Source organism: Jaculus jaculus, chromosome 9, assembly GCF_020740685.1.
Source record: "Jaculus jaculus isolate mJacJac1 chromosome 9, mJacJac1.mat.Y.cur, whole genome shotgun sequence".
Lineage (NCBI taxonomy): Eukaryota > Metazoa > Chordata > Mammalia > Rodentia > Dipodidae > Jaculus > Jaculus jaculus.
The window spans coordinates 138,345,982-138,364,730 of record NC_059110.1 but is presented as its reverse complement, the minus strand read 5'-3'; the positions used below and the strand labels follow the sequence as shown (position 1 = coordinate 138,364,730).

At 42.3% G+C, this 18,749-nt stretch overlaps 1 pseudogene; it reads left to right on the top strand.

Moving 5' to 3' along the window:
* Nucleotides 1–12,186: 12,186 nt before the first annotated feature.
* LOC123463562 lies at nt 12,187–13,172 on the top strand (annotated as a pseudogene).
* Nucleotides 13,173–18,749: the final 5,577 nt, after the last annotated feature.

The following is an 18,749-nucleotide window of genomic DNA, read 5'->3' as shown; positions in this document are numbered from 1 at the left end:
AACAAATCAAAAGAATCAAAGAGGAAATCAAAGAGGAAATCAAAGGAATCAAAAAAGATACAGGACACCAATTTAATGAAATAAAGAAGGCAATACAAGACATAAATAAGGAAATAGAAATAATAAAGAAAAACTAGTCAGAATTACCAGCAATGAAGAACACAGTTAATGAAATAAAAAACTCTGTAGAAAATCTCACCAGTAGGATGGATGAAGGAGAGGACAGAATATCTAAGCTAGAAGACCAGGTGGCAGATCTAATACAGTCCAACAAAGAGAAAGACAAACTTATAGAAAAGTATGAGTGGGAATTTCAAGATAGTCGGGACACTATGAAAAGATCCAATATAAGAATTCAGGACATAGTAGAAGGAGGAGAATTCCACTCCAAAGGCATAGTAGGCGTCTTCAACAAAATCATAGAAGAAAACTTCCCCCAAATTGGGAAAGAGGTGCCAATGCAGATACAGGAAGCCTTTAGAACCCCAGCCAGACAAAACCCAGAAAGAACCTCTCCTTGCCATATTATAATCAAACTTCCAAACACACATACCAAAGAAAAAATATTGAAAGCAGTTAGAGAGCAAAATCAAGTTACCTACAAAAGCAAGCCCATCAGGATTACAGCAGATTATTCAACACAAACTTTTAAAGCCAGAAGGGCTTGGAGTGATATATTCCAAGTTCTGAAAGACAACATCTGTCAACCAAGGTTACTTTATTCTGCAAAGTTATCCATTCAAATAGATGGAGAAATAAGGACATTCCATGACAAAAGCAGGTTAAAGGAGTATTTGAAGACAAAACCAGCTCTACAGAAAATACTTGATAAAATCCTCCATGCTGAAGACAAGATAAAGCACACATATAAGTAACCCAGAAAAAAACAAGCAATACTCAAATACTAGTTAACAGAAGAGAGCACAGGTAGAACCGGAACCAAAAAAAAAAAAAAAATGGCAAACATAAATACACACCTTTCAATAATATCTCTTAATATCAACGGCCTCAATGCCCCAACGAAAAGACATAGGTTTGCAGACTGGGTTAAAAAGCAGGATCCTACAATTTTTTGTCTCCAAGAAACTCACCTTTCTACAAAGGATAGACATTATCTTAGGGTGAAAGGTTGGAAGACGGTATTTCAAGCAAATGGGCCTAGAAAACAAGCAGGGGTTGTTATCCTAATATCAGACAAGGTAGACTTTAGTCCAACGTTAGTCAAGAAAGATAAGGAAGGTCACTTTATATTGATTAAGGGCACACTCCAACAGGAGGACATTACAATCCTAAACATATATGCACCTAACATGGGGGCTCCCAAATTCGTCAAACAAACACTATTAGAACTAAGGTCACAGATAACACCAAACACAGTGGTGGTGGGTGACTTTAACACCCCACTCTCATCAATTGACAGGTCGTCCCGGGAAAAAATAAACAGAGAGGCAACTGTACTAAATGAGGTCATAGAAGGAATAGACTTAACAGATATATACAGGACATTTCATCCAAAGGCTGCAGAATATACATTCTTTTCAGCAGCACATGGAACATTCTCTAAAATAGACCATATATTAGGACACAAAGCAAATCTTAACAAATTCAGGAAAATGAAATAATTCCTTGCATTCTATCTGACCACAATGGAATTAAACTACAAATCAGTAGCAAGAAAGGCTATAGAGCATACACAAAATCATGGAAACTAAACAATACACTACTAAATGATGAATGGGTCAATGAAGAAATCAAGAAGGAAATCAAAAAATTTATAAAGTCAAATGATAATGAGAACACAACATACCAAAATCTCTGGGACACAATGAAGGCAGTTCTAAGAGGTAAATTTATAGCCTTGAGTGCCTATATTAAGAAATTAGAAAGGTCGCAAGTAAACGACCTAATGCTTCGCCTTAAAGCCTTAGAAAAAGAAGAACAAGGCAAACCAAAAAGCAGTAGATGGGAAGAAATAATAAAGATTAGGGCAGAAATTAATGAAATAGAAACAAAAAGAACAATCCAAAGAATTAATGAAACAAAGAGTTGGTTCTTTGAAAGGATAAACAAGATTGATAAACCCTTAGCAAATCTGACCAAAAGAAAGAGAGAAGAGACACAATTAATAAAATCAGAGATGAACAAGGTAACATCACAACAGATTCCAGAGAAATTCAAAAAATCATAGGGACATACTATAAAAGCATATACTCCACAAAGTATGAAAATCTGAAAGAAATGGATGATTTCTTTGATTTATATGACCTACCTAAATTAAATAAAAATGAGATTAATCACTTAAATAGACCTATAACAAACATGGAGATCCGAACAGTTATCAAAAATCTCCCAACTAAAAAAAGCCCAGGCCCAGATGGATTCACTGCTGAATTTTACCAGACTTTTTAGGAAGAGCTAACACCATTGCTTCTTAAGCTTTTCCAGGAAATAGAAAAAGAAGGAATTCTACCAAACTCCTTCTATGAGGCCAGCATCACCCTGATACCAAAACCAGGCAAAGATAGAACAAAAAAAGAAAATTACAGACCAATCTCCCTCATGAACATAGATGCAAAAATTCTCAACAAAAAATTGGCAAACAGAATACAAGAATATATCAAAAAGATCATTCACCCTGACCAAGTAGGCTTTATCCCAGAGATGCAGGGATGGTTCAACATACGCAAATCTATAAATGTAATACATTACATAAACGGGTTGAAGGACAAAAATCACATGATCATCTCATTAGACACAGAGAAAGCATTTGACAAAATCCAACATCCCTTCATGATAAAAGTCCTATAGAGACTGGGAATAGAAGGAACATATCTCAATATAATAAAGGCTATTTATGACAAGCCTACAGCCAACATATTACTAAATGGGGAAAAACTGGAAGCTTTTCCACTAAAATCAGGAACAAGACAAGGGTGTCCACTGTCCTCACTTTTATTTAATATAGTTTTGGAAGTCTTAGCCATAGCAATAAGGCAAGAGACACACATAAAAGGGATACAAATTATAAAGGAAGAGATCAAGTTATCATTATTTGCAGATGACATGATTCTATACATAAAGGATCCTAAAGACTCTACTAGCAAACTGTTAGAGCTGATCAAAACCTACAGCCATGCCGCAGGATACAAAATAAATACACAGAAATCAGTAGCCTTCATAAATGCTAACAACAGACACACAGAGGATGAAATCAGAGAATCACTCCCAATCACAATTGCATCAAAAAAAAAAAAATAAAGTACCTTGGAATAAACCTAACCAAGGAAGTAAAGAATCTCTACAATGAGAACTTTAAAACACTCATGCGAGAAATTGCAGAAGACACTAGAAAGTGGAGAAACATCCTTTGTTCCTGGATACGAAGAATCAATATTGTGAAAATGGCATTCTTACCTAAAGCAATCTGCACATTTAATGCAATCCCTATAAAATTCCAAAGGCTTTCTTCATGGAAATAGAAAAAACAATCCAAAAATTCATTTGGAATCACAAAAAACCTTGAATATCTTAAATAATACTGAGCAACAAAAATGAGGCTGGTGGTATCACCATACCTGATTTTAACCTATACTACAGAGCCATAATAACAAAAACAGCATGGTACTGGCACAAAAACAGACATGTAGATCAGTGGAACAGAATAGAGGACCCAGATGTAAGCCCAAGTAGCTATAGCCACCTGATATTCGATAAAAATGCCAAAAATACTCATTGGAGAAGAGACAGCCTCTTCAGCAAATGGTGTTTTGAAAACTGGATATATATCTGCAGAAGGATGAAAATAGATTCTCCTCTCTTGCCATGCACAAGAATTAAGTCCAAATGGATTAAAGACCTTAACATCAGACCTGAAACTCTGAAACTGCTAGAGGAAAAAGTAGGGGAAACCCTTCAACGTATTGGTCTTGGCAAAGACTTTCTGAATACAACCCCAATTGCTCAGGCAATAAAACCACAGATTAATAACTGGGACCTCATGAAATTGCAAAGATTTTGCACTGCAAAGGACACAGTGAAAAAAGCAAAGAGGCAACCTACAGAATGGGAAAATATCTTTGCCAGCTATATATCTGATTGAGGATTAATATCTAGGATATACAAAGAACTCAAAAAGTTAAATAATAAGGAATCAAACAAGCCATTCAAAAATTGGGCTATGGAGCTAAATAGAGAGTTCTCAAAGCAAGAAATACGAATGGCATATAAGCATCTAAAAAAATGTTCTACGTCACTACTCATCAGGGAAATGCAGATTAAAACTACATTGAGATTCCATCTCACTCCTGTCAGATTGGCCACCATCATGAAAACAAATGATCATAAATGTTGGCGGGGATGTGGAAAAAAAGGAACCCTTCTGCACTGCTGGTGGGAATGCAATCTGGTCCAGCCATTGTGGAAAACAGTGTGGAGGTTCCTAAAACAGCTAGAGATTGATCTACCATATGACCCAGCTATAGCACTCCTAGACATATATCCAAAGGACTCATCTCATTTCCTTAGAAGTACATGCTCAACCATGTTTATTGCTGCTCAATTTATAATAGCTGGGAAATGGAACCAGCCTAGATGTCCCTCAACAGATGAGTGGATAATGAAGATGTGGTACATTTATACAATGGAGTTCTACTCAGCGGTAAGGAAAAATGAAGTTATGAAATTTGCAGAAAAATGGATGGACCTGGAAAGTATTATACTAAGTCAGGTAACCCAGGCCCAGAAAGCCAAGCGCCACATGTTCTCTCTCATATGTGGATCCTAGCTACAGATGACTGGGCTTCTGTGTGAGAATGAAAATACTTAGTATCAGAGGCCAGTAAGTTGAAAAGGAGACATAAAGGGTGGAGAAAGGAAGGGAGGAGGATACTTAATAGGTTGATATTGTATATATGTAATTACAATGATTGTAATGGGGAGGTAATATGATGGAGAATGGAATTTCAAATGGGAAAGTGTGGGGGTGGGGAGGGAGGGAATTACCATGGGATATATTTTATAATCATGGAAAATGTTAATAAAAATTTAAAAAAAAATGGGCTATGGAGCTAAATAGAGCATTCTCAAAGGAAGAAATACGAATGGCATATAAGCATCTAAAAAAATGTTCTACCTCACTAATCACCAGGGAAATGCAGATTAAAACTACATTGAGATTCCATCTCACTCCTGTCAGATTGGCCACCATCATGAAAACAAATGATCATAAATGTTGGTGGGGATGTGGAAAAAAAGGAACCCTTCTACACTGCTGGTGGGAATGCAATCTGGTCCAGCCATTGTGGAAATCAGTGTGGAGGTTCCTAATACAGCTAAAGATTGATCTACCATATGACCCAGCTATAGCACTCCTAGGCATATATCCAAAGGACTCATCTCATTTCCTTAGAAGTACGTGCTCAACCATGTTTATTGCTGCTCAATTTATAATAGCTGGGAAATGGAACCAGCCTAGATGTTCCTCAACTGATGAGTGGATAATGAAGATGTGGCACATTTATACAATGGGGTTCTACTCAGCGGTAAAGAAAAATGAAGTTATGAAATTTGCAGAAAAATGGATTGACCTGGAAAGGATTATACTAAGTGTGGTAACCCAGGCCCAGAAAGCCAAGCGCCACATGTTCTCTCTCATATGTGGATCCTAGCTACAGATGATTGGGCTTCTGTGTGAGAATGAAAATACTTAGTAGCAGAGGCCAGTAAGTTAAAAAGGAGACATAAAGGGAAGAGAAAGGAAGGGAGGAGGATACTTAATAGGTTGATATTGTATATATGTAAGTACAATGATTGTAATGGGGAGGTAATATGATGGAGAATGGAATTTCAAATGGGAAAGTGTGAGGGTGGGGAGGGAGGAAATTACCATGGGATATATTTTATAATCATGGAAAATGTTAGTAAAAATTAAAAAATAAAAAAATATATATATTAAAAAAAGATCTTGGAGCTGGGTGTGGTGGTGCATGCCTTTAATTCACTTGGGAGGCAGAGGTAGGGGGATTGCCATGAGTTCAAGGCCAGCCTGAAACTAAAAAATTAATTCCTGGTCAGCCTGAGCTAGATTGAGATCCTGCCTTGATAAAAAACAAAATCAAAGCCGGGCATGGTGGCACACGCCTTTAATCCCAGCACTCGGGAGGCAGAGGTAGGAGGATTGCCATGAGTTCAAGGCCACCCTGAGATGACAGAGTTAATTCCAGTTCAGCCTGGACCAGAGTGAGACCCTACCTGAAAAAAACCAACCCTCCCCCAAACCAAGCCAAAATAAACAAACAAACAAAAGATCTTGGACTATGGGAATGTTTGAATATCATTAGGATTGATAAAAACTATTGGGACTTTTAAAGTTGGATGACTGCATTACATTTTACATCATGTATGGTTATCAGTGCATGGGGGCCAGGGGCGGGATGAGGTAGTTTGATTCAGGTGTTCCCCATAAACTTAGATGTTCTTAACACTAGATCCATAGCTGATGGCAATTTGGGAATTAAAGCCTTCAGGAGGCAGTGTATTGTTGAGGGTGGACTTATGGGAGTTATAGCCAGCTTTGTGTTGCTAGTGTTTGGTACACTCTCCTGTTGTAGTTGTCTATCTGATGTTGTCCAAGAGGTGATCCACCTTCTGCTCATGCCATCATTTTCCCCTGCCGTTATGGAACTTCCCTTTGAGTCTGTAGGCCAAAATAAACTTTTTTTTTTTTTTTTTTTTTTTTTTTTACCCACAAACTGCTCTTAGTTGGGTATTTTCTGCCAGCAATGCGAACCTGGCTGCAACAATAGTGAATTCCAGGTCAGCCTGGTCTAGAGTAAGACCTTACCTTGAAAACAAAACAAAACAAAACAAAAAAACCATAAAATGCCTATAACTATTGAGCCATCTCTCTATTCCCTGAAGGTGTATGGTTTTGTAGAAAACGACCAGGCTGTCTTCTTACAGAACCAGAGCTTTTCCGATCATCACCAGCACTGAGTGAGAATTTCAAGTGCTACCTAGAGACCTGACCTGCATCTTTGTTTTCACAGTCTGAATTTTGACCCTAATGATGGAGGTTTGGCACTATCTCAATGCTGATTTAACTTGTAATGCCTTGCAAATGACAGCTATGACAAAAACAGCATGAACTAGATGGCTATGAACACGAGAAACTCTTATCTTTTCTTTTTGGAGGCTAGAGAGTCTAGGATTGGGATGGGGCAGAAACTGGTAAGATTGCATTGTGGTCATCTGTTCTATTACAGTTACCTGCTGTAGCTGAAAGGGAGAGATTCCTGATGGGTCAATTTTGAAAAAGCACCTGGGTTGGGGTGTGACTGAGGGGTAGAGTTCTTGCCTAGCATGCTAAGTTCCTAGCCCCTCCAACAAAACAACAACAAAGTATAATGGCCAGGCTTGCTGGTGCACATCTTTAATCCCAGTAATTAACAGGCAGAGGTAGGAGGACTGGCTAGCCTGGGCTAGAGTCAGACCCTACCTCGAAACATACAAACAAAAATACCCTACAATGACATTAATCCCATGTATGAGGGCATAGCCCTCCTGGCCTAACTACATCTGTAAGGTTCTGTCTTCTAACAGCCTCAGTTTAGGGCTAGGATTTCAACATGATTGTGCAGAAGGCAGAGAATAAGTAAATAAACTGAAGGGAATAAGGAAATAAACTGAAAAAGTTTCTGTTAGAAAAAGCAGGGAAAGAAATGAGAGGGAAGGTCTAACTCAACAGACTTTATTCAGGACATCCTGATGATGTAGGATTTTGGGGTTCAGGAGGGATTCCTCCAGCAGTTATGAATCCAAAGTTTTGGGTTCTGTACTACTTTTAATAAAGACAGACATGAGAATGATAACTTATGAATTATTAAGTTTATTTAGGGGGAAATCACAAATTGTGGGGTTTAGGAAACATGCTGCCATGTGGAAACAATATATAAGGTTTATTTAAGAGAAACTGAGGTCTTTAGCTAAGGACTGGAATGTAAGCCCATGGAAAGAAGCACATAGACATATATGTAGAGACTCAGAAGGCACACACATGGCACCTGCCATGTGCTTTCCTGAACAGGGAAAATATCAGTGCAGGGGAGAAATTGAGGGTCTTTGGGGAAAAACTGGAATAGAGCTGCAGGTGTTTGAACTTGAAAGAAACTGAGGCTTTTAGAGAGAGAAATTAGGGTAAAGCTGTAAGCATGTGAACGTGGCTTTGGGAATTCACAGTGATCCTCCAATCTCTGCCTCCTGAGTGCTGGGATTAAAGGTGTGTGCCACCATGCCCAACTCAAAACTGAGGATTTTAGAGGGCAAATATCAAAGAAAAGATTAAGAGATTCAGAGGAGAAATGAGTGATGAAGTGGGTTACACTCATGGCTACCTTGAGTTTATAGTAAGTATACAGATAGCAAGTCTAGAGCACCCATGTGGTAGATTTGGAGATCAGAGAAAGATCATACATGTAATTTAAGTGAGAAGTTAACCCAAACTATAAAGCATAGGATAGCAAAAAAGCTTAGATCAAGAAACAATGTTTGCTCACACTGTTGCTGGTCACTTTTCCCCAGTAGCTCATGTAGCACTTTCCAGCAATAGATGGGCTGTCTAGGGTCTGACTCTTTTCCAGATTCCAGCCTGGTCTCTCTGTGCTCTGTGTCAGCAGCATGTGGTGTCTTCAGCAATAGGGTCGTACCTTTTACCTCAGGCAGGTCATCAAGTGCTTTGACAAAAGCCTGTCTTATTTTGGGACCTTGGAGATCTCTCCAATTAGTAGCTCAATGTGGTTAGCACCTATTTCTGGTACTGTGAGCTACAGATTAGAGCCAATTAAAAAAATATTTTATTTATATTTATTTATTTGATGGAGAAAGAGGGAGAGACAGAGAATGGGCGTGCCAGAGCCTCCAGCCATTGCAAAGGAACTCCAGATGTGTGCGCCCCCTTGTGCATCTGGTTAATGTGGGTCCTGGGGGAATTCAACCTGGGTCCTTTGTATAGTGACACTATAGTTATTTTGTTGTCATTTTGTTTGACGGTCTGGGGACTTGCATGCTCTGCAAGGCTCCATTGTATTACCAGGCTTTTTTTTTTAAATTTTTTTAATTCAATTTTTTTCTCAATTTTTATTAACATCTTCCATGATTATAAAAAAACACCCCATGGTAATACCTTCCCTCCCCCACTTTCCCCTTTGACATTCCATTCTCCATCATACCCCCTCCCCATCTCAATCAGTCTCTCTTCCTTTTGATGTCATGATCTGTCCTCCTCTATGATGGTCGTGTGCAGGTAGTGTCAGGCACTGTGAGGCCATGGATATCCAGGCCATTTTGTGTCTGGAGGTGTGTTACCAGTTTTGAGAGCAACCGCCTCTCTTGGTTCAGAGTGCCATAGAGTTAACAGTCACTAAAACTCACCAAGTCACTGGCTCTTGTGACCTGTGAAGAATTACTCAGCAGAAGAGTAAGCTACATGAGGCTTTATTGGCAAAACAGAAGTTGAAAGTAAAGTAGAACCACAACAGCTCCCTTCTGCATCACTGCAAAGCAGTGACATGGTAAGGGCTTTTATATCCTTGGGAATGTAAATGAAGTATCAAAACGAGGTGGATGGGATTGGTTACTCTGAGGGCCTCCTAACAGAGGATTGGTTACTTTGCATAGGCCAGTCAACATCAGGGAAGTCAGCCTGAGTCAAGGCCTTTTTTAGTTCCCAGACTCTGCTTTCTGTACTTAAAAGTTCTCTATGCTGCTCCCTCCAGACACAAAATGGCCTGGATATCCATGGCCTCACAGTGCCTGACACTACCTGCAGAAGACCATCATAGAGGAGGACAAGATCATGACATCAAGAGTAAAAGAGAGACTGAGATGGGGAAGGGGTATGATGAAGAATGGAATTTCAAAGGGGAAAATTGGGAAGGGAGAGTATTATCATGGAGTGTTTTTTATAATCATGGAAGCTGTAAATAAAAAATAAATAAATAAAATATTAAAAAATCACTATAATTTCGAATTAAAATTTGGTATCCTTAAAAAAAAAATATTCTCTATGCTTGGTGGCTCTATCAGGCCTTACAGATGTCTATTTGTTCTTTGGAAGTGTGCAACCTTGACCAGCTGCCTACAAAATGGAGCTATCCTACTCTTAATTCCTATCAGTTGCTCTAAACCCAGTAACACTGGTGCAAATGAAAAACACTCTGGAAAAAGTTAAACTGCTACCTATGTCGGAAGGTTGGTGATTGCTGGGCACGGCAGATGGCTTAAGTGAGCCCAGGGTCATTATTGGGAGTCAAACGAACCTGCATGACACTGTGGGATCTGGTCACAACACTGTGCATGTGTTTAAACTCATGGGATTGGTAGGGACACCATCAGTGCGGGTCATGGATTAACGAACCACTCTGGCTGGGTTCGTGTGGGAAAGAAACCCGGAAGCCTTGTACCATCTTATATTTGCTGTATGCATGCGACTTAAGTTTGCAGTGGTAGAAAGACTCTGGTGCACTGTCTCCCTGCCTTTCTATCTCAAGTAAGAAACACTATTAATACAACAAACCACATTAAGGGAGGCCTGGCGTGGTGGCACACGCCTTTAATCCCAGCACTGGGGAGGCAGAGGTACGAGGCTCGCCATGAGCTCAGGCCACCCTGAGACTATGTTGTGAATTCCAGGTCGGCTGGGGCTGCAGTGAGACCCTACCTCGAAAAACAACAGCAGCAGCAACAGGAAGAAAAAGAACTTTAAAGGAAAAACGTATGTTGAAACATAGCGAATAAAGGAGGCATGGGTGTGTTATGTTCAAAAAGAGATAGGAGACAAGAAATCCTCTTTTTTTTTCCACCGGAGGCAGGGTCCTGCTCCATCTAGCCCAGAGACAAAGTTTGGAACGCAAGGAGAGAACGCGCATGCGTGCGCCAGAGACCTAGCCTCACGCGTGCGCTCCTGCGCCAGTGTGACTGAGCTGTCACTTCCTGTGGCTGGGGCTCACGGGAGATATGCAGATGAGCTGCCAGCCCATTGGGCAGTGGCCCTATAAACCCTGGATGGGGTGAAATTTTCCTTTCCACGGGCTTCTTGCGAGCTAAGGCGGGGTAGAGAGGTAAGGTGGGCTCCGTGGGCTGGTGGTGCTGCCCTGGAATGTGTACTCTGGCGGCTACGTGAGCCCCAGGTGGTTGGACGAGGTCTTGGCTTACCTTGCCTGTCTCCTTTAGTTTGTAGACCGGCCTGACCTTGTGTTCAGGCTTGAGGTGAGCTGATTAAAGGTGGTGGTGCACGCCTTTAATCCCAGTACTGCGGGGGCCGAGGTAGAAGGATCACCAAGAGCCATGAGTTCAAGGGGCCACCCCAAGACTACATAATGAATTCCACCTCAGCCTGGCTAAAATAAGACCCTACGTCAAAATTAAATAAACAGCCTTAGGTCTTGTGCAGTTCACGATGAGCAGAGTCAGCCCCAAGGGGCCTGAGTTCCGAACCCCTTCATCCTGAGTACTGAAGCCATTAGTCTATCCCACTGGCACCAGTACAGTGCCCAGCAGGGCCTCCCCCCTTACTTCCATTGACTTTCCAGGTCCCCAGACGTTGCAGCTAGTGAGTGCATAGGTGAAGTTTCTAGAAGCTCAAGCCTCCCAACTTTAGCATGGTCTAGTTGAATTGAAACCCGATTCTCTCACTGCATCCCATACCGCAGAACAACAAACACCTTTCTCTTTCCATTTTCCTCCTGTTACTGTCTCTCCTTGTCCTCTAGCCTCCTCCCCGTTGCCCAGCCCCCTCCATTTCTTCCCATTTTCCTCATGTTATTCTTGTTTCTTAGTTATTTTTATATTTTATTTATTTGTTTGCAATCAGAGATAGGAAAAGAAAGAATTGGCCCAGCCAGGACTTCTAGTCACTGCAAAAAACTCCACATGCATGCACCACTTTGTGAATATGGCTCTACGTGCATGCTGAAGAATCGTACCACACTGCTTAGGTTTGTAGGCAAGCTCCTTGACTACTGAACCATCTTTCTATCCCCTCATGTTACTTTTTCCTTGTTCTCTAACTTCCTCCCTGTTGCACCGTCGTCGTCCCCCCCCTCCGCCATCTCACTGTCCCAAGACCCAGTAGACTAGACCTCCTGAGACCCACAGGTCTAACCTGGCTCTCCTTTTCACAGGAGGCAGGCCATGTATCCTCCAGTCAGTGTGCATTATAGGAAGGAGGGCGTGTCCTATCTCTATGAAGTTGGCTGTACCAGCTTCTCTATGGAGACCAGATGAGGTTATGCTTTTCTTGTTTCAAGGCGGCCTACCTAGTCAGTAAAGAAACGATGGGACTGGAAGACTGGCAAGAGGAAGAGTGGGAACCCGAGTCCATGGAGCTCCCTGAGGAAGGACCTGAGAGGTGGTCAATTTTGAGCCCTAGCTGGTGGCAGGAGCATGGGCACTCAGAGCAATCAGACTCAGGACAGGCTCTGAGTCTCCACCAGTAGCCACTGGGCAGACAGATGGCTCAACACTGAGCATTCAGCCTGTGCCCACTGAGCTGGGACCTAAAAATGCTGTGTCCCTGGACCTGGGCCCCAAGGATGCTGACCCTAAGCAGACCTTGCCCTGGAAACTGGACAGGCTTTCTTCTTGCCCTCACTGGGAGGTTCCCTGTCTTTATTGGTTGGCCAATTTCAAGGCGAGCCCACCTGCCTCTCTGCCCATATTGTTTGTTGGCGCTGAGCCCTACCTTGCCAGTGGATATTGCGGAAGTTGACATCTGGCTGATGGACTTGAAGTTTGTCTGTGTGCTGGACCACTTAGGAGACTTGAGCTACATCACTCCCTTGTGCACATCATGGGTGGTGAGGACCCCACTGCAGAGATGGGAGATGCTGCTCAGACCAGTGATTGGCGAGGTGATACTGGCAAGGCTCCAAGACCCACTTGAGCAGCAGGATCTACACCGCTGGAGGCTGAGTGTCCTAGACATCACAGAGCTGGGGGTGGAGCTGGTGACTATAGACAATGCCCTGCAGAAAGGAGGCTTCGCTGTGCACTCTTACTCACCCTGGCGCAGTGGGACCCCTGAAGTCTGGAGCAGTGGGCCCAGGGGCCCGGGAGAGAGACGACATGTTTTGGAGATAATATGCCATCAAGAACAGTTCTTCAATCTCTACAACTGAGGAATTGGGACCCAAGTGGCCACCGTTGTCCTTGCTGCCCCAGGACCTCAAGGATTGAGAAGAGACCGTGGCTGCCTGTTTTCACCAGAGGGGAACAATTGGCCCTAGATGGAGACTGTCCCAGGAGGGTGTGGAGTATTGTAAGGGCAGGCTAAGGGAGCTCAAAGGGAAGCCTGGTACAGATAGTTTCATCAGCATGATCTGAGGCTTTAGTCATCTTGGGATGACTAATAGAGGGTTGGAAGGTGAACCTGAGCTAGACGTGGTGTGGGGTGGTGCAGTTCTTGTTGTGGGGGCCAGCTCATAGACTGCACCAACTCTCCCCTGTGCGGGGATGTTGGCTATGTGACACCCACCTAGGCACATGGAGATTTCACTTACAGTGTTTTGCATTTAGGTTTTAAGGTGCTATGAGCCTCTACCTCAGGTTTCGTTTAAGAAATGACCATTTTTGTTGTTTGTTCCATTTCCACCCGTGTGTATGTTGCTTCTGATTTAATAAAATTTTTAGCATTTGAATTCATTGCTGTTCAGACTCTTCCTCAGTATCCTTATAGATTGTCCCTGTGTTTGTCTGTCTCATCTAAGTGTCCATCATATGGGCTTGAAGTGCCATAGAGCTGAAAACGATGTTCTGGCCTCTTTCTGCATCATATGGGCGGTTTGTTTCTCATGTGTTTTTCAGTCATATTCTCCATAACTCATAGGTGTACAGGGCCTTAAAATAAGGACTAGTCCAGCGTTGGTCAGTAGTGTGTAATCAGATTGAATAACATGAGCATTTGCTCTAGAAGTTCCAACATGTGAGCCAAACCCTGAGACAGAGGTACTCGAGTTGGTCCCATTCTCTGCACAAAGGGAAGGATGCAGGGGTTGGGGCAAACCAATGTCTGTGTGGAGGCTCTATGTCCACTGTCTCCCATGGGTATCCACAATAGAAGTTTTTGGGGGAGGCTGGTGAGATGGCTCAGTAGATTAAGAAGCTTGCTTGCAAAAACTATAGCCTGACCAGACGTGGTGGCACACACCTTTAGTCCCTGAACTAGGGAGGCAGAAGTAGGAGGATCTCTGTGAGTTTGAGTGGACCCTGAGAATACAGAGTGAATTCCAGGTCATCCTGGGCTAGTGTGAGACCCTATCTTAAAACAACAACAACAAAAACAAAAAAACACTCTAGACTGCATTTGATTCCCCAAGCACTCACGTAAAGCCAGATGCACAAAGTTCTTTGCAGTGGTAGGAAACCTTGGAACACACATATTCATTTTTTCTCCCTCTCTCCCAAACATTTTCTAGTGTGTGTGTATGTGTGTGCATGTGTGGTTTTTTAAATTTTATTTTTTCATTTTTCACTTAAAAATTTTTTTATTAACAACTTCCATGACTAAAAAATATCCCATGGTGGGCTGGAGAGATGGCGTAGCGGTTAAGCGCTTGCCTGTGAAGCCTAAGAATCCAGGTTCAAGGCTCGCTTCCCCAGGTCCCACGTTAGCCAGATGCACAAGGGGGCGCACGCGTCTGGAGTTCGTTTGCAGAGGCTGAAAGCCCTGGCGCGCCCATTCTCTCTCTCTCCCTCTATCTGTCTTTCTCTCTGTGTCTGTCGCTCTCAAATAAATAAATAGAAAATTTAAAAAAAAATATCCCATAGTAATTCCTCCCCCAACTCTCCCTTTTGGAACTCCATTCTCTATCCTATTTCCTCCCCCTCTCAATCAGTCTCTCTTTTATTTTGATGTTATGATCTTTTCCTCCTATTATGCTGGTCTTTTTTAAGTAGTAGCAGGCACTGAGGTCATGGATATCCAGTGCATGTTATGTCTGGAGGGTTCATGTTGTATGGAGTCCTACACTTCCATTGGCTCTTACATTCTTTCTGCCACATCTTCCTCAATAGACCCTGAGCCTTGGACGGTGTGATAGAGATATTGTAGTACTGAGCACTCCTGTCACTTCTTTCCAGCACCATGATGCCTTCTGAGTCATTCCAAGGTCACTGCCATCTGAAGAGAAGATTCTCTACCAAAAGTGAGAGTAGCATTAATGTGAAGGTATGAGCATTAAGAGAAGTGCTTACTGGACAGTTTGATAATCATTGTATATACATTTACCCAGACAGCAGCACACGTTATAGCCTTAGGGCTCATGACTACCCCTGTTTTAAGTTTTCAGTATCAGGGATGTATTCCCTCCCATGGAGTGGGCCTCCAGTCCAATTAGAGGGCAGTTGGTTTCTACCATGACAGACGTGCCACTTATGCACCCGTTGGCTCATTTGGCCTGGATGGCCAAATATCAGGCTTGCAGTGTCCACTTTTGAGTATCTTCACTGGTGATTTCTCTTTCTCCCATTGAACTGCATGCAGAATGGCTTCTTCCTGCTTTCTGTCAGCTGGTCTACATGGAGGAGTTTATCAGCTCTGTTCCAGCAGGACTTTTCAGTGGCCTTGCAGCCTAAGAATGTGGAGTCTTCAGCAGTAGGGTCTTACTGTCTATTCCTGGTGGGAAACCAAGGGGCCTCAGCAATGGCCTATAGTGTTTTGGGGGCATCAGGGACCACCCTGTCCAACAGTTCACTGGAAGGAATCCCATCCCTGGCACTGAAAATTTTCTAGCAATAATCTACAGCTTCTGAGTGTTCCGTTGTCCAAAAAAGTAGGTTTCCATATGATTTATTTATATCCTCACAGATTTTGATTAGACCTCCCTCTACTTTTCCTTTACTCAGTTTCTTCCCCTGACCTCGCTTTGGGCCTTTTCACCCCCATTAGTCTATTCTTCTATAATATACAATATATGCAATACCATCCTATTAAGTATCCCCTCCCTTCCTTTCTCAGTCACTCCATGTTGCTGGGATGAACATCCAACCTAAATCAGTTTCTGGGAGGAAGGGATTTATTTAAAGTTTATAAAATCCAAGGAAAGTTCCATAGCTGGCCAAAGAAGCTGGTTCCCATTCATAAATCCAAGCAGAGAGAGAAACGACCACCAGTCAGCAACACCAAGAAAGCAGCAAGCAGGACTCCCAGAGCCCAAACCTCGGAAAACCTTTGGGCTGGAATTCAGATTCCCCCCAGTGAAAACTTAGTGCTGTGCTCCAGGATCCACCCCCAGTGATCCCTCTTCCAGCTAGGCGGCTGGAGATCAAGTTACAAGTTAATACTAACACCTGAGTCAATGGGGAACATACAAACCACCTCAGCAGCTCCTGGCAGGTTAAAGGTGGGCACGTTCCTTAGATGAAGACAAGACTCCAAAAACCTGAGGCCTTTTATAAACATTTTATTTAGGGGGCTGGAGATATGGCTTAGAAGCTAAGGCACTTGCCTGTGAAGCCTAAGGACTCAGATTCAATTCCCCAGGACTCATCTAAGCCAGATGCATTAGTTGGTGCACGCATCTGGAGTTCCTGTGCAGTGGCTGGAGGCCCTGGCGTGCACATTATCTATCTGCCTCTTCTCTCCCTCTCTCCCCTCCATATCTCCCAAATAAATAAAATATTTTTTAAATAAAATATTTGAAAAAATATGTTATTTATTGTTTATTTGAGAGTGAGAGAGTATAAGTATGGGCCTGCCAGGGCTTTCTGCCAGTGCAAAGGAACTCCAGGCACATGCATCCCTTACTGAATTTTCTTTATAGAGGTACTAGAGAACTGAACTTCGATTGTCAGACATTGCAAGCTAGCACCTTTAACTGCTGAGCAATCTTTCCAACTCCCCATTTAAGGGCACTGTTCTATCAGGTTTTATTTGTGGCAGGTGTGGGGGTGGCTATAATGATACAGGCTATATGGAACTCATTCTGTAGCCAAGATTACCCCAAATTCATGGCAGTTCTCCATCATCGGTTACTGGAGTGTTGGTATTAAAGACATGAGTCAGCATGCTTGGTTTTTGTTTTTAGAGAAAAATATTTTTAAGAATATACATACAGCTGGGCGTGGTGGTAGTAAATCCCAGCACTCAGGAGGCAGGGGTAGGAGGATCACTGTGAGTTTGAGGCCACCCTGAGTCTACTTACTGAGTTCCAGGTCAGTCTGGACCACAGTGAGACTGTACCTCAAAGAACCAAAATAAATAAATAAAGAAAGAAAAATAAAATAAAATATGTATGTATATGTGTGTTTGTATGTGTGTGTGTGTGTATGTACTGAGACAATCTCTCTCTAGCTCATACTGACCTGGAATTCATGTGTAGCATCAGGTTGGCCTCAAATGCACAGTGATCCTCCTACCTCTGCCTCCAGAGTGCTGAGATTAAAGGCAGGCACCACCATGCCCGTCTAAAATATTTTATTTATTTAATAGAAGAAGAAAGAGGCAGAGAATGAGAGAGAGAATGGTCATGCCAGGGCCTCTCCCCACTACAATCAAACTCCAGATGCACACACCACCTTGCTTATCTGGTTTATGTAGGTACTGGGCGTCGGGAGCTGCAGCTGCTCTTTGACTGTGGGAACTGCAGGCTGGTCTTGGATCTCCAGGCACAGAGGCCTTATCGTATGGCCTTGGTAAAGCAGACTTCAGACACAGAGGATTAACAGCCTTGGTGGAGCAGACTTCAGACATGAAGGCATTGTTTTGAGAAAGTTTCATTTTCTGTATATAAGCTTGTGTCTTCCTGAATAAACTCGAGCCTTGATCAGAACTTGTCTTGGCTTCATTCCTTGTGTTCTTGTCTCAGGTTCATTCCCACTCACTCCTTCGGGGTCCATTTCAACTCTTGTGCCACAGGCTGGCACAGTATGGCACCCAAACAGGGATCTGAATACAAGGGGCTTCAGTGAGGAACGCCAACATCAACCCAGGATCCACAGAAGAAAGTGAAGAAAAAAAGAGGACTGTAGTTGCCTGCCTAGTCTTCTGGAATAAGGTAAGTTGGCGCAATTATGAGACAAGCAAAGAGTAAAAAGGAGCTAATTGCTGTAGTAAAAGATATTTTAAAAGCACAAGGAATTGGGATTGCTTCAAGTTCTTTAAGCAAATTTTTTGATTTTGTTAATAAAATGAGCCCTTGGTTTATAGAGCAGGGTGGGGAAAATTCTAATAGCAGATGATTGGAAATCTCTAGGCAAAGCTTGTTTATCAGGAGGATTTGTTATTTTTGTTTGTGTGTGTGTGTGTTCATTGTGCTTGCTAGTTATGTCATGTTTATGACTGTTTGTAACTAAAGAGATGAGACAGACGCAGGTAAAACCCCTTTCTCTTCTAGAGAACCATTTCAAGGAAATCAAAGACCTGAGCATAGAAATTAAAAAGGTAAAGTTAAATGTCTTTTGCAGGAGTAAAGTCGCCAGATATTTGTTCTAAGTCAACTTCACCTTACATAGAGGATTATTAAAAACAACAGAACTCCCTCTGAAGAGGTAACTTATAATTTGTCAGATATTAAAAAAAAAAAGATAGCCGGGCGTGGTGGCGCACGCCTTTAATCCCAGCACTCGGGAGGCAGAGGTAGGAGGATTGCTATGAGTTCGAGGCCACCCTGAGACTCCATAGTGAATTCCAGGTCAGCCTGGGCTAGAGTGAGACCCTACCTCGAAAAACCAAAAAAAAAAAAAAAAAAAAAAAAAAA